The sequence below is a fragment of the Urocitellus parryii genome, unplaced genomic scaffold (genome assembly GCF_045843805.1).
Source record: "Urocitellus parryii isolate mUroPar1 unplaced genomic scaffold, mUroPar1.hap1 Scaffold_45, whole genome shotgun sequence".
Taxonomy (NCBI): Eukaryota; Metazoa; Chordata; class Mammalia; order Rodentia; family Sciuridae; genus Urocitellus; species Urocitellus parryii.
In genome coordinates, this window is record NW_027554016.1 from 4,149,510 (window position 1) to 4,159,835 (window position 10,326).

Below are 10,326 nucleotides of genomic sequence, written 5' to 3' on the forward strand. Positions count from 1 at the left end.
TTTCCTCTTTTTCTTTTTCACATCCTACTTCTAAATAAACATTGTTTTCACTCAGGGAATGAGTAAATTAAGAACTCAAATATGGACAATAAAGAAGCAAGTAGGAGATTACCAAAAGGAAACTCTGAGACCTTTAAAATTTGCTTTTGATCTTCATTGAGATTCCAGGAGATACTACATTGATGGGCTGCTCTTTGCAAAAGAAAATGTAATAACAAGTATAATAGCATCAATTAAAAATTCTAAGAGATAATTGAGAATGGATATTGCTAAATACCAAAATCAGTAAGTTAGAAACTAAACCTTACAAAATGCACTGTAAAACCTGTCTGAACTATCATGTTAGCAAAGATTTAGAAAACTAGGTATGCAAAAGAAATAGCATTTTCTGCCTTGTAAGCTTATACCACCAGTTAAAGTGCAAGTTAGCAATATCAATTCAAATTCAGAAGATTCTGGATTTGGACCCAGATCTTCCACATCTAGAACTCAATTCTGAGCAAAGAGACGGACTCCAGAATATTTGTTGTAGCATTCTCTTGTAAACTTGGAAAGAGCCCAAACGTCAATAAATAAAGAAATGAATAACTAATGTGTCTATAAATTTTATTTATTTTTAATTTTGCAACAGTTAAAAAGAATGAGATACTATCAGAATAATGTCAGAGGTTGTTTAGTGAATGAAATAATTTTGTGTAATAACAGATTTTCTAATTTTAATATTTCTAAGAAGAAAGTACGCTTCAAATAGTTGACAGAATGAGAGTTTAACAAGTGTTATTTTCTGGCTTAGGTGCATATACTGTGATTAGGATTGTGGGCAACTGTGCATATTTTCACGAAAACTTATTTAAGATAACAAACTGGGCCCTTTATGTTCATCAATAAAATAAATTTCAAATAAATAATAAATATTTATTAGCAATAAATATAATCCAACACAGGAAATTTCACAACTGTGTAGCTTGCTTAGAAAACAAACAGTAAAAATAATAGATTATTGACAAATCTGGGACATTTGGAAAGAAGTAAGTTCATTGAAGATAAAGCAAATGTAAACATGAGGTTGATGAGGGGAGGTGATTAGGCAATCATTAATAAGATTCAAGAGGATTTAATACTAACATGTATGAATACATGCATTAGCTTCAAAACTGGGAGAAATTTTAACTTGGAAAAAAAACAAAAAAACATGAAGGTACTTACCAGAAAGCCAAGAGAATGAAGAGCACCCCTGGATAGAGCAACTAAGGGTAAAAAAAAGACAGAACCGGGCTGCAATGTGGCTCAGTGGTAGAGCGCCGGCCTCACACATGATTTGATCCTCAGCACCACATAAAAATAAGTAAATAGGGGCTGGGATTGTGGCTCAGCAGCAGAGCACTCGCCTAGCACGCAGGGGACCTGGGTTCGATCCTCAGCACCACATAAAAATAAAGCATTGTGTTGTGTCCGTCTACACCTAAAAAATAAATATTTAAAAAAAATAAGTAAATAAAGACTGTATCCATCTACAACTAAAAAAATATTTTTTAAAAAAACAAACAAGGGACTGTTTTCATTTTAAGACTTTAGAACCCTTTGATTTTACTAACCCATGTTCATGTATTTCTTTAGTAAAAACAATTTTTTCCTAATAAAAAATGCACTAATTCATGAAAGCTGGGCTTCTGTTATTTTTTGTACACCCCACTTAAAATTTCAAGGAAACTTTGACTGCAGTATATCTCCATGGTCAGCTTAAAAATGTAGAAAGGAAAACATAATGAATTAGCCATGGATCACACAGAAACCCAGAGAACAGTTTTAGGTGTCAGGATTTCTGCATGGTGCCTGCTTCATTCATCTTTCATAGAGAAGCAAGTCTCACTTTTTCCTGGTTGATTTATGGAGTAGCACTATACTAAAATATAAAAAATATGGCAAAAATGTAAATAATAAGACATATATTCTAACACTCAGATTAGAATGTTTTGATTCTATGAACTCGTAATTGTTAACACCTACTTCCTTACAAGCACTGTTTCTCAAAATTTTCCCCACATCACCTGCATTAAGGACAGGACCCAAAATCTGCCTTTCAAACAAGTAACCCTGATTCAGAATCCTGCTCAAATTTATGAAGCACTGATTTAGAACTTTTGCACCCTGCCTAAGGGAAGAAAAAAATGTTTTCTATCCCTAGTTCTAAGAGAAGGAAAGCATGCAAAGTGTAATAAGTTAACATGGAGAGATGGGAGAAGATAAAAGTAAAATAATGATTAGATTTACATGTTGCTGATCTATTAAAAACTAAAGACTTCTTAAATATATAGTAAAAAAAATGCATATGGAAGTATTTCGTATCAGCAAATCAGAAACATAGTAAGAAACCTCAGTGACAGATGTCTCAACAAAATGTATTTGTTAATAGTTAATAAACAAAAAATTGCAAAGCACATGACATAATTAGCTAAGATGACTTTGTGAGGGAAATGTTGCCAACTGCTGAAAGGATTTAGAAAAATAATTACCTCTGAAAGATTGAACCCTGTGATTGAGGATGTTCTGGCTGTGGAGAAGAAATGCATAATTAAATGAGTACCTGGAATAGAAGTAGAAATTCTAGTGAAAACATATTAGTACTCACAAAGGAGATAAAGGCTATAACCAATCTACATGAAGTTGGGCTACTTATGTGGAAAGGAAAATTACATTAGTGATAATTTTTAATGATATGTCCCAGCCTTTTCTGTCCCTCAGGAGACCTCATGTGTACCAAAATGTTCTCAGACAATACACTGACATTTCTCTTAAACCACGTTCTTTCTGGAACTAAACAGAGAAAATCATATCAGTATGTGATACTTGGAATAATTTTATAGTCAATAATCAAGGTACATAAAAACTAAATTATTGGAAGGTAAATTTGAGGTGCTTTCTAATTCTGTGCCCCATGAGTCACAGGACACACACTCAGGACAAGCCCTAACAGAATGGAATTTAGTCTATTAGACCTGACAGTGCTGTAACTCAGGAAAAACTGGAGGAAAACCAAATTGGGATTCTGAATGAAACTACCCCTTTTCAGCCACTGGTCATGGTCCTCTTCTAAGGAAAGAAGACTTGGTTTCATGGCAAGACAAAGGCTTAGAGCTGCCCAGCACTGCCCAAAGCTGCCAGCTGTCTTTATTCTTGACAGGTGAATTAGCAAAACCTGAACTACATACTGTTTTTCCACCAACATTTTGTTATGAACTGTTTTAATTACACAGAAAAGTTAAAGAATGGTACAGTAAGCACCCATCTATCCACTACCTAGATTCTATTTTTAATACTTGCTATCTCTGCTCCCACATATTTAGCCAACTGCCCATCTTGCATTTTGCTGTATTTCAAAGTAATACTTCATGTTTCATTCTTCAGTTTGCACATCATTAACTACACCTCAGTATTTGTTTATTTGTTTGGTAAAATTTGTGTAGTGAAATACAGATCTTAAGCATAGCATTCTACTTGGGTTTTTTGTGGGGGGGAGGGGGGAGGGGAGGATTGAATTCAGTGGCACTCAACCACTGAGCCATATCCACAACCCTATTTTATATTTTACTTTGAGACAGGGTCTCACTGAGTTGCTTAGTGCCTCGCTGTTGCTGATAGTGGCTTTGAACCTGGGATCCTCCTGCCTCAGCTTCCCAAACTGCTGGGATTACAAGTGTGTGCTGCCACACCTGGTGCGTTCTATATTTGACCACTGTAACCCAAACTTCTCTCTGTCACTCCAAAAAAACTCCTTCATATCCTTTCCCAGTCAATCGCCATCCCCGACAACAGAGTCAATCACTATTCTGGCTTTTGTGTCATTATAGATTAGTTTTGTGTATTCCTGAACTTCACATGAATAGAATCATACAGTATGTACTCTTTTGATCTAGCTCATTTCACTCACCATAATTTATTTGTTTTAGCCAGGTAGTACGTATCAGTAATTAGTTCCTTTTTATTACTGAGTAGTATTAAAAGATAAACTAAGGCATATTAAATATCATAGAGTTTGAACAAACAGCAATTCATGAATCAGGCATCTCCAAACCAAAAGTGGTCCAGGACTCTGCCACCAGGGAAATGCAAGGCTTTCTATAGGATGAACTCAGAAGCAAGGCAAAGAAAATAATTGCTGGGTTGCAAGTATATCATCATCTTATTTAGTCTATCCCATTGGGAAATCCATGCTTATAGAACAATAATTCAGTTGGCAGCTTTTGGTTGGTTGAACTGCATTTCACTTTTTAAATTAAAAATAGAGAGATTTATAATAAATAGCCCTAGTTATGTTTACTTTATGTTTGCAAATCAAGCAATCCAGGTTGTCTCCATGATTTAACTGGTTTTGTATGCTTAGGGAATTCAGAGACTTGGTCTCCATTTTACTGAGTTTTAATATGGTGCTCCATTGAATGAATGCACCAGTTTGTTTATCCATTCTCTTCTTGATGAACACAGGAATTCTTGTAAGAGGGGATTTGAGCGTGGCGTTGACAGGTCTAAAGAGGTGGTAATTGAAAATCAGGATGAAGGTAAACATATGCTTCAGGCAGAGGGAGAGCCATGGAGAAACCTCATCTCTAGATTCCAAGACAGCAAAGTCCCTTAACAAGGCAGGAGAAAGGTGTCTTCAGGCCCTCTCCCACAAGTCTCAAGTCCCTGCTCTGTTCTTTCACTTTTTCAAAACCACATCTAGTTCAGGTGTGTATTTTCTCACTTGGGACTGTTGGAGTAACCTACATTGGTGATTTTTCAATGTCTGATCTCCCTCCCTATCAATCTATCATAAACGTGGTCACAAATGCTATCTGAACTGTACCTTGATGATATCAATGTCTCACCCAAATGGTCTTCACCTCACTAAGGCCAAATTCCACCTTGACCTTAAGGGCATTCTGCAGATGACATTGACCCACCTTTGTGCACTTACTGCTTACCATTTGCCCTCTGTACCTAAACCCTCAGCTCTTCAAAATTCCCCAGATAGACCCAAACTTTGCCACTCCTGTGCCCTTCCTAATGCTATTCTTCCTGTCTATAATTCCTCCTTTATATCCTCCAGTCTAAATCCTACCAATTCCTCAAAATCGGACCCAAATTCCAAACTGTACCTCTTTCACCAAGTCTTCCTTCTTATCTCCCAGTACTGTTATGGCTTACAACTATTATTCTCATTTCTTCTCCTTTAGTAATTAAGAACTTTGCACCTGAATGTCCCAGAAAACCCAACTGATAGTAAAACAAATTGAGGTTTTTCTTACTCTATGCTTCTTTTTTACTCTATGCTTCTCTTCTTACTCTAGGTTTCCTTCAAGGGGGCTAGTACTGCTCCAGAGATCAAATCCGTGTTCACAGGGAAAAGAAGAGAGAAAGGGAACAATGTCAGGCACATGTTTCCCTTTTATTCAGAAATTAAAACTTGCCCCAAATCTTACTTCTCCCAGCAGACTCTCCTCCTACATTTCAGTGGCCAGACTGGGGAGCATGGCCACTCCTAGCTGCAAAGCAAGCTAAGAACGTGGGACACAGGGTTGCAGTGACTGACTCAGAGTCAGTCTAAACTCTAGATGCACATTTGGGATTCCTTAATGTCAGGCCTTACCCGCTACCCAGAGTCTAAATTAGCCAGTCCTGATGCAGCATCTGGGAGTGATACAGTCTCCCCACACTACAAAATCTGTAATCTCTCTTAGCAAGGAGGATGGAATGAGAATACAACTAACAGTATTTACTGTTTCCTACATAGCTGCCCTGCCAGACTGCCAACTGGTTCAGGACAGAACCCATCATTATTCACCTTTGTCTCCCCTCAAGATATCCAGCATCTCAAAAATGTTGTAAATTAGATTGATAAAGATATTAATATATTGATATATATTACAATATTACTTATAAAACATTTGTGTATTATCTTTAGAAACTCTTTATAATGTTACTTTAGGAGAATGAATTTCAAGGTTTGTTTTATATATATATATATATATATATATATATATATATATATATACACACACACACATACATACTTTATATATATATATATATATATATATATATATATATATACACACACACATATATATTATTTTTAGTTATAGATGGACAAGAATGCCTCTATTTATTTATTTATTTTTTATGTGGTGCTGAGGATTGAATCCACTGCCTCACATGTGCTAGGCAAGCTCTCTACCACTGAGCTAAAGCCCCAGCCCGAACTTCAAGTTTTAAACAATCAATTTACAAATGAACTATTTTTTTTGGGGGGGACTTCAGTAGGAAACAATGCTCAGCTCTTTTTTTATTAAATTATATATTTATTGTAATTTGTTTTATATGACAGCAGAATATTACACATATAGAGCACAATTTTTCAAGTCATTGGTTGTGCACAAAGTATTTTCACACTATTCGTGTCTTCATACATGTTATGAGGGTAATGATGTCTAAATCATTCCACTGTCTTTCCTATTCACGTGCCCCCTCCCTTCCCCTCCCTCCCCTTTGCCCTATCTAAAGTTCCTCCATTCCTTCCATGCTCCCCCTCTTCCATTGTCATTATGAGTCAGCATCCTCATATCAAAGAAAACATTCGGCCTTTGGTTTTGGGGGATTGGCTTACTTCACTTAGCATTATATTATCCAACAAATGCCATGATTTTATTCTCTTTTAATGCTGAGTAATATTCCATTGTGTATATATACCAAAGTTTCCCTATCCATTCATCTACTGAAGGGCATCTAGGTTGGTTCCACAGTTTAGCTATTGTGAATTGTGCTGCTATAAACATTGATGTAGCTGTGTCCCTGTAGTATGCTGTTTTTAAGTCCTTTGGGTATAGACTGAGGAGTAGGATAGCTGGTGAAATGGTGATTCCATTCCAAGTTTTCCATACTGCTTTCCAGATTGGCTGCACCAATCTGCAGTTCCACCAGCAGTGTATGAGTGTGTTTGTGTGTTGGTTATATTCTATGAGCAGGAGACCATACTAACTTATCCATTATTCACTGTGTACTGGGTGGCTATGTGCCCTTAGTGTAGGCCAAATACCTATAGGGTAAATACCTTCTCATACCTCTAGCCATCCTGTATCCTCCTAGGTTACCACTGAGTCCACTTTCTACACTGATAAAAAAAATTTCAGACCTTCTGACATATGAATACTCGTAACATACTAATTCGGTGCTTGAGAAAAAATTCCTGGTCAAAATCTAGAGCTGAAATGTCATATTTAATGTCTATCATATATTCAAGTTCCTGATAATAAATTCTATATGGCACCCACATTTGGAGTTGATTTGGCATTTCATTAATTAGTTACATTGCTATAAATTGCATTCCCAATCAATAAATTAAGCAAACTTGATGTACACCTTCTCTGCTGTATGTTAAAAGTGAAAAGCTGTGCTATCCCCCCACTGTGTTGGTTAAGGACTCAGTAGCTGTCTTAGCAAATGGACCCTAATCTCAATGACTTAACACAATAGCCATTTATTTATTACTCACATGCACTTCAATACAGGTGTCTCTGATCAATAAGTATCTCTTCAGCTGGTGATTCATGGATCCAGGCTCCCTCCAGCTGTGGCTTCTTTCTTCACTAATGGTTTCCAGGGTTGTTGCCAAATTGGAAGGAGAATGGAGGACCCCGTGTGGAAAGTTGGGCAGGGAGAACTGGCTGAGAAATGGCACGCACCACTTTTGCTTACATTCCATTGGTCCAAACTTTGTCACATAACCTCACCAGTTGCAAGGAAACTGGGAAATAAAGCCTAGCTATGGGCCAGGAGAAAGAGGAAACAGGTTTGGTGAACAGGTAGCCAAGTTCTGCCACACATAAACAAAAATAGACCTCTATAATGCTTACAGCTTGACTCCTGCTTCCTTCATTTTTCAATTTTTGAGACTTTGTTCTGGGATTAAGAGATTTAGATGGGTGGATTAGAAATGCATCTTGCTTCTAACGAAGGTCCTCCAGGTGTTTGAAAACAGAAGTCTCAAACAAGTTAACGTTAACTGTTCTTTAATGGTTGTGAGAAACATAAGCAGAATTCAGGCTTTAGGGAAGAACTGTGTATTTTAGGAAAGTGATTCACTCATGGGCAGAGACTAGATTGAATTATTTCTCTTATAAAAAATGAAACAAGTATTCCATTCTTGATACTTGAAAATAATTTTATCATAGGGAGCCTTTATTTTTAAAAGACATAAATTGGGCTTGGATTCTAGTTCTTTGTTACCTATATTTACTTTGTCTATGTCATTATATTTAGTAAAACATAAATATATTTCTTCATGTGTGTGGTATATTCTTGTTTGGCCACCCGGTCACCCCAGTCTCCCTCTCCCACTGTGTTGGGCAAGCAGGACAGCAAGTGGAGGTGGCAGGAGGGGGCCAGCACAACTCCTAGGGATTTGGATCCTAAGAAAGCAGAGAGGCTTAAGCGAACAGACTCCATTAAAGGCCTATTTTAGGTTTCTTGGGACCCTCCTACTGGTCTAGCTTAAATTGAGAGGGGATTTGGTTTGCCTCGCTGGCTCTTTCTTCCCACTCACTTCACAATTACAGCTTTTCTTATTGTCATCAAAATACATTTAATAGGTGCTTTTTTTTGGCCTGGCTTTCTGTTAACATCTGTACAAAGACAATGTCTCCAGCTGTGAAACAGTGAACAGAGCTCTAAACGAGAGAGAGAGAGAGAGAGAGAGAGAGAGAGAGAGAGAGAGAGAAGGCCTGGGTTTCAATCCTTCAATCCTTGGAGTTTTGTTAAAACCTTTAGTTGCAAAGAACAAACACCAGCGTCACCTTGAATGCTGGGCAGGACTGGGTGTAGATTATAAAGAAACAAACTGGAACCTGAATGTGAAGGCCTTTGGGACCACAGGGTTCCACTGGGAATCAGTTGTGGTCTCCCAATTTAGTCTAGGTACTCCCTTGTAACTCCAGCCTACCACCCTGAAAAAGTTTTTATCTGGGATCTCACTACTAATGCCCCATTTTTTCAGTTTCTTGGTTCAAATTCTTATGTGATTGTCCCAGCGCATCTTCTTAAGTCAGGCCCTGTAATAGCCCAACAGCTGCTTGTGGAATGAAGCTTCTCCCCAGTCAATGAACTGCCTGGTCCAGAGAAGCACCCTGCTTCTCTCTCTGAATGCCATGTGGCAGGGCAGGCACGCCAAGCCTTGGCTTCCTTAGCTTGTGATTAAGGACAAGTTTTAACCTTTCCCAGACCCCATTTCTTCAATGGTACATGATAGTAATACCTTCCCTAGCCCATAGAGTTATCATTCATGCACTCAAATATCAATGCTATGGACTGAATATTTATGTTCCTCCCTGACTCCCAAATTTATATGTTGAAGCCCTGACCCTTAATGTGATGGTGTTTGGTCTTACAGAAGTAATTAGTTTTAGATGAAGTCATGAAGGTGGGGCCCTGTGATGGGATCTGCATCCTTAGAAGAGGAGGTGATGAATGGAGCTTGCTCTCTCTCCACTTTATGAGGACATAGGAAGTAGGTGGCCACCTATCTACAAACAAGGAAAGGGCCCTCTCCCCAACTTGCCCATGCTGGCACCCTGATCTCAAATTTCTAGACTCCAGAACTGTGTGAAACAAATTTCTGTTGTTTAAGCCACTCAATCTATGATACTTCACTCTGGCAGCCCAATTTAAGAATTTCAGAGAGGTGAATCAATCTGAATAGTCAATCTGAATAATCTCAGATTTTTCTTTTTAGAACAAGAACACTGAGGGACAGAGCAAGAAGAAGGGCAAGACCAGAAGTAGTGGCAGTCAAGAGAGAACTGTAACAACATCAAGGAGAGAAGATGGGGACCTGAAATAATGGGGCCACAGTGGGGAGGGGGAGGAGGGGAGCAGCCCCAGCCAGGTTTTAGAACTTTTTAATTGTGGAAGTGAGGAAAAGAAAGAATAAGAAGCTGACTCCCAGGTTTCTGGCTTGAGAGACTGGGGAAGAGAGGGTTGTTGAACCCCAGAGAAGGAGATTAGGAAAAAAAGAGGCAGGGAGGTGAGAACTCCCATTTGGACAGGTGGTATCTGAGGTGTGTCCAGAATTGGCAGAGACGCTGTGGTTCTGCAGCTGGATGGTAGGCCCATGCTTAGTGGAGGATGCTGAGCTGGAATCCAGGTGTGGAGCTGTCAGAATGCAGAGGCATCTGAGACTGGGGCAAGAGAAAGTGGGTATGAGAGTGAAAGGATCCATGGCGGGGTGTATGGGGGCACCCCTAGGTGCAGGGGTGAGGATGTGGGGATAGTTAAGGGAGGCTCACTCACTAAAAT